The sequence below is a fragment of the Cupressus sempervirens genome, chromosome 3 (genome assembly GCF_028749045.1).
Source record: "Cupressus sempervirens isolate cs-2001-9-10 chromosome 3, ASM2874904v1, whole genome shotgun sequence".
In the NCBI taxonomy this organism is placed as follows: domain Eukaryota; kingdom Viridiplantae; phylum Streptophyta; class Pinopsida; order Cupressales; family Cupressaceae; genus Cupressus; species Cupressus sempervirens.
Genome location: NC_143120.1, coordinates 376,326,906 through 376,334,013, shown reverse-complemented (window position 1 = coordinate 376,334,013; position 7,108 = coordinate 376,326,906).

Genomic DNA, 7,108 nt, shown 5'->3' with positions numbered 1-7,108 from the left:
ATGCTATAAACATGAGTGCCTTCAAAAGTACATAGAAAATATAAATCTTCAATTGGAAAAGAATAAGTGTCTTTTAAACCCGGAGGCCACTTACGTAGTCTCTCCTCTTGCACTTTCAGGTGATCTTGAGTGCACAAGAAATAAGTGGTCTTATTTATATTTTTAGGACTTCTTAAGGATTTCGTCACCCCTTGGAATGACCTCAACTCTAGTGTTTTGGAAAAGTATAAATATTAGGAGGTGAATCCAAAGGCTCCTCTCTTGGAAGTAAAATTTTGTCACTCTTTGCTAAGCCCAAAAAAACTTTATACCTTTGGGAAGTGAAGGTGGAGATTTGGTTTACCATCTCCTCCTGGCTATGTGGCACTAGTTTCTTTCATCTACAGATTTGGGTCTCAGATACCTTGTGTATATCAAGGATGCCCTCTAGTTGATCTTTATACATCCTAATTGTAGCCTTATTAGAATTTTTACTATGTTCAAATCCAAAACCAATACCAAACATCAAATATACGTAAATGAGTGAAATGGTGAGCTAAACATTTAGTGAGAAAAATGGTTGTAAGTGGGTCCTCTTGACCTAGAGTTATTTGCATAAGTCCTTATACTTGGTCCAACATTTGAGATTGATTGGGTCTTTTTTTTACAACATTTTTTTTGTAAGATTCTTGCACTTGGTCTTGTTATTGGGGTTATTTAGTTCCTATCATGTTTGACAAAGTCAAACTTAAGCAGGTGAAGTTATCCATACCAAAAGCCTATCACACAGTGATAAACAATTCTGATATGCTATCAAAGAAATAAAAAAGGAAGAGGATGAACAAGATCATTATGACAAAATCTTATACAATGCTTAACTTCAAAATTGGCCCATTTTCCCTAGAGTAAACCTAAAATTTCTATTTCCAGTAAAAGAGAATTAAACTACCCACATAGTGACCATATAACCCTCATTTTCCACATCAATCCATTTTTTTATCTTCTTTTTTGAAGCTTCTAGTATTCCATTTGCAAAATTTCCTCTAGAGAGCTTGATCATTTGAATCGTAATCCTTCGGCCTGAGAGCATCTTAATTACAAGACATTCAAGATTACAACACTAGACCTTTATGCATAAGAAAAGATTTATCATAGTTGTACTCACTCATTTTGGATCACAAGTCCATCTCCAAATATTGAATTCTCTATTTGGTGTCCTAGCTTGCCTAAATATCATTTGTCCATCTTTGGTAGGAGAGAGATACTTTTAATCCTATACCACACTTGGTATTTTGAATCAACGTCTTTTTTTCACATTTAGGTTGTTTCTCCTTTTATTGTATAAGGTTTAGTTTCTCTCTCACATCTTCTCCTTACAAAAGCTTCCACCCATTGATTGGTTACAATTGTATGGTATAAACATGATCCAACAAACTCACATTTAACCCTATGTCTTGTTTATTGGAATCACTCAGACAAAAAGAGATGGATAAACCTTTTCCTCCTTAATCAAGCTCATTGGGGAACACATTTCCCCCTAGTATGAACTTTGGCATGCCTAGCTCAACACCCACATAGGAACCAGAGAATCCCTTTTCCGAAACATCACTGTAGGTAGTAACACACATGATGAGGAAGAAGTATACCAAGATGAAGACCCCATTGAAAATAATGACATTCCTAGTGATGTTTAAACATTTCTTGCAGACCCATACAACTTGGAAATGTTGGAAAAATCTATTAGGGTGAACAAAACTAAGATCTACCTAAACCTTGTCAAGAATGGTGTTAATGTTCCTATGAGTTTTGATGACAAAACTTTGTTTAGACAAATTACCAAAGATGGTGCTCTCGTATTGCCAAATCCTTCCATAGTAAAAAGATCTGGCAAGGGATAATAACCTATAGTGGGAAATAGTTCTATACCTACATCAACTTTAGTGCAACCCACATTCCAATTAAGTGCATAACACATTCAAAAAATCATTATTGCTATGCCCAACACAATTACACATGCTAGTATTTCATAGTCAACCTTGACAGGTGCAGTTGTAGGATGCTTAAACATTGGGCAAGTACCTATCCAAAAAATGGTAGTCCTAACACAACCAATGTATTTCTCCTATTTACAAATGCCAAAAAATATGTTGAAAACATCCATGCCTATCCCAACAACTACCTATCAATACATTGGGTAAATTGGCACATTGCCACCTCCACCACCTCATAATCCGCCACCACCATATAATCCATTTGGAAACTTATACAACTTTGGAGGTGGATTCAACATCAATTCACAACTATCACAGATATAACCAACCTAGGATCTGGCCCAATAGTTACATAAACTCTTGAATTTTGTTCACAATATGAACAACAAAGGGATGAAAGACTTTTGAGGAGATTTTGCCTTTTCCATTTGATAGATCTATCAACATGAAACCATTTTCACCAAACTTTGAGATTCCCAAATTTGACAAATACATACGAGAAATACACCCTGTCACACATCTCAAAGAATTTCGATCTTATGTCAAGAAGTTTCCTACAATGAGGATTACCTTATGAGGCTCTTCACAAGAAGCCTTGGCAGTGCTGCACTTGAATGGCTAATGAACTTACCAAAAGGTTTCAACACCACCTTCAATGACTTGACAGGAAAATTCATAGCACAATACTCATACAATATTGAACATAATGCCTCCTTGAGTGATTTGTGCAATAGAAAACAACAAACTGGTGAAACATTTTCTCATTTTCTACAATAGTGGTGGTACCTTGCCAATTGCATGCCCTACAAAATTGAAGATTCCCACCTTGTAGACGTATTCATCAAAAATTTGATTCCATAGATGTCTTTACAAATGAAGATGGCTAGTCCTAAAGACTTTTCCACATTAGTCAAGAAAGGCAAGACCATTGAAAATGGACTCTTAGACAAGGGTTCCATTAAAAAATATAACTTGTCATCATCAACTAATGAAACAAACAACAATAGAAAACCAAAATTCTATTCCAAAAATAAATGTGTGACCCACGATGGTGTCACTAATATCAAAATTTTGTAAAACCTTTAAGGAGGAGACAATAACAACAAAGAAATTCAAATCACAATACTCAGAATCAGAATCAAAACAACAATTAGAACAACCAACAATCTCACAATCAAACACAATTCTTTTCTCACAACAACAACAATACTAATAAAAACTACAATCTCAACTATGAGTGAAATAGAAATTTCACTAGATTTTGAGAACCCTTAGATGCCATATTCTAGAAACTAGTGGATCACACTTTGATGGTTTTTCCAAACACATGGGCTTTTGATGGAAATCAACCTAAATCCAAGTAGTATAGGGGAAATGAATATTGTAATTACCACTGTATCAAAGGACATGACACTACAAAGTATATCAAGCTCAAAATATTCATCCAAATGCTTGTTGATGATGGAGAAATTGAGCTTGAAGGAGGACTACCCTCTAAACATGCTAAAATGACAATCTTTCAAAAGTCATTCCTTGACCACATAAATGACAACAATAATAGAAACAACAATACAAACAATATCAACTGAGCTTCTGCATATAATGCATTGCATTATGACTATTTTACTAACCATAGATCAAGCTTCGACTCCTTTTGTGGTAAAATAGAAATAAATGATATATGTGGCTTTGACTCCATGTGTGGCCACATTGAAGAAGTAGACAATAATGTAAATGCCCTTGTATTACAAGTGATTGATTATGGTGCAACCATTCAATGGGGAAGAGTTACTCTGCAAGCTTCCACACCCAATTCCACTAATCCATTAGTTCCACATGTGCTTGCTGTGCCATCCACTTCATGGAGACCCACTTCTTGCTATGATTTATTGTCTCAACTAGGGAAGAATACTACACAAATATCCATTCTAGAGCTTTTCATCATCTCACCTATCCACAATGAAATCCTTGAGATTGCTCTTTTAGAGTCTCTTGTTCTTGAAAATATCAATGCATCCCAATTCACTGCCATGATTGGAAATCTTTCTGTCCAACAACACCTTTTCTTCACAAACAAATATTTTCAAGGTCCTAATCACCACAACAATTTTTCACTCCACATTGAAGTCCTTATATAATGACACAAAGTAAAATGAGTCCTTATAGATAATGGATATGGTTTAAACCTCTATACATTGAAGATGATCCACTTCTTGGGGCTCCTAGAAGATCTTCTAGACATCAATAAAAGGATAACCATTAAAGCATATGATGAAAGAGAAAGATAATCAAAAGGGGTTATCATGCTACCATTACAAGTTAGACCAGTCATAATCAACACTGAATGTCATGTCCTAGATTTGGACTTACCATATAAAATCTTGCTTAGTTGACCCTGGATATATACATTGAAAGTGCTTTCATCTACTTATCATTAGTGCCTAAAATTTTCCCACTAGGGAAGAGAGGTCACAATTCTAAGAGATCCTTTGCCTTTTGCTTTTTGTAAGAGATTGGAAGGTGCCCCAATGAATTTTTGTCTAGTTAGTGAGTTTGCTAAAGTTATACCTAGATCTCTCACCATAATGGAAACACCTTCCAAAATAATTTAAAGTCATTCAATATTGATTCTAGTTCCTATAAAGGAAAAGAGAAGTTTGAAAGTATCAAGGTCAATACTAAAATGAAGAAGATTACCTTTGCTAATCAAGGAATGGGAGAGTATAAGCTTGAGAATGTCTTGTGCATTGGACAACTACCACTCTCCCCCCGATCCTTTGGTAAGCCTTCCCAAATAACTCCCTTTATAAATAAGGATACTATGCATGCTAATAAAACAACCCTTTGAGAATTTGGGTTCACTTAGTGATCAACACATGGAGTCTAATATCCTAGATTGGCTATATTATGATGGAAAATATGAACTTGTGGAATTCTCTAAAGATAAGTATGTCAAGGCTCCTCCCATCATTAAGAACATGGGATATCATGACACTGACCTTGGACCTAAAGAAGATGGAATCAAACAGCACCTTGAGGCTTCTTGCTATCCTAAACAATGAGGTTTGGGCTCCATTAAACCCAAGGTGTCCTTTGCTAAGAACTATTATACGGTTGAACCTAATTCTAAGATTGAAGAGGAGGAATTGTTCAAAGTACCCTTCCAATACATTGTGGATGACCTAGATAACTATGTCCATGCCATCACCATAGCTGAACTCTCATCCACCAACCTACCCCTCACTAACCCTAACATGATAGACTGGGACCTTCAAGACACACCATCAAATCTCAATATTTGTAACTCTAATGAAGCAGTGATGGCTCTTTTTGGCCTCGAGAATCTCTAATATTATGAGCATGAGATCCAATACAAAGAGGAAGCCTAATTTAGTAGCCAAGTCAACTCTCTTAGTCGCAAAAGTGAAAAATAAAAAAGAGGAAAAAAATAGAAGAAACATACTCTAGGGAAAATTCTTTTAGAGCACTCTTGGATGGATGAAGAAAAAGACAAAATAAAGGACACATCTTTTGGTGAAAACCTCATAGAGCTGCTAGAAGAGGGAGAAATTGACTTTCCATTCTGAACTCTACCACTAGAAAATTCATCTATATTGAATGAAGAAACAATTCCAGTTAACTTGGGTATGGTAGATAATCCACAAATTACCTACATTGCTACTACCTTAAGTCTAGAAGAACACAAAGTAATGATTTAGCTCCTACAAAAAGGCAAAATCAATTTTGCATGGACATACAAAGACATGCCTAGTTTAAACACAAACTCAATTATGCATCACCTAGCAATGGATTCAAATATTAAACCCATTAAGCGAAAGTTATCCAAGATGCATCCTAAGGTAGCACTCTTGGTAAAGGTAGAATTGCAGAACATGTTAGAAGCAAAGTTCATCTGACCTATTGATTATCTTGAGTGTGTTTGCAACATTGTTCTTGTAGGTAAAGCCTTTGGGGGCATTTGCATATGTTTAGATTTTTGAGACTTGAATCTCACATGTCCTAAGGATGATTTTCCACTACTTATCATAGACATTATAGTAGATTTGAATGCCATGAAATTTTATCTCTAATGGATGGTTTCTTTGGTTAGAATTAGATCCAAATTATAGAAGAAAATCAACATAAAATGCCATTTAATACCCCATGGGGAACTTTTTGTTATCAAGTCATACCTTTTTCCTTAAAGAATGCTGATGCCACCTATCAACACGCAATGACCACAATCTTCCATGATCTTCTATATGTAATAATGGAAGACTATGTTGATGATCCATCCTAGGAAAATCTAAGACATGTGATTCCCACATTGCTATTCTTACCACCATATTTGAAAGGTTAGAGAAATACAAAGTTTGTCTTAATCCTAAAAAGTGTATTTTTGAGGTCCAATCTGGAAAGTTATTAGGTTACATAGTGTCAAGAAAAGGAATTGTGGTAGACCCTATAAAAGTAAAAGCTATCATGGAAATGCCTCCATCTACTACATTAAAAAAACTTCATAGCTTTCAAGGGTAGTTACAATCCATCAGATAGTTTGTGTCCCAGTTAGTAGATAAAGTTCATCCACTCCAACACTTCCTTCTAAAAGACACCAAGTTTCAATGGGATTACCTATGTCAGAAAGCATTTGAGAAAGTGGAGGTATACCTAGCTAAGCCACTAGTATTAGTCCCTCCAATAACAGGTTGACCATTGATTCTCTACATTTCTACCACTTTAGTTGTACTAGGTGCTCTTTTAGCATAACTAGATGAAAATGGCATTGAGAAAGCTATCTACTATCTTAGTTGAATCGTAGTTGGCTATGAGTTGAACTATACTGCTATTAAGCGAGCTTGTTTGGCTATAGTCTTTTGCACACAAAAAATATGCCATTACATGCTTAGTCATACTACACATCTCATTACTAAGATAGATCCCATCAAGTATTTTCTATCAAAAAGCTTCCCTCACTGGTCGTGCTACAAAATGGGTATTGATTTTAAGTGAATTCGACATTGTCTATAAAGACCACAAGGCCATTAAGGGCTAAGTCATTGTTGACCAACTTGCAAAAATCTTCTCTTCAAGGAGACCATCCTATCATAACATATTTTCTAGATGATGTAATTATGATT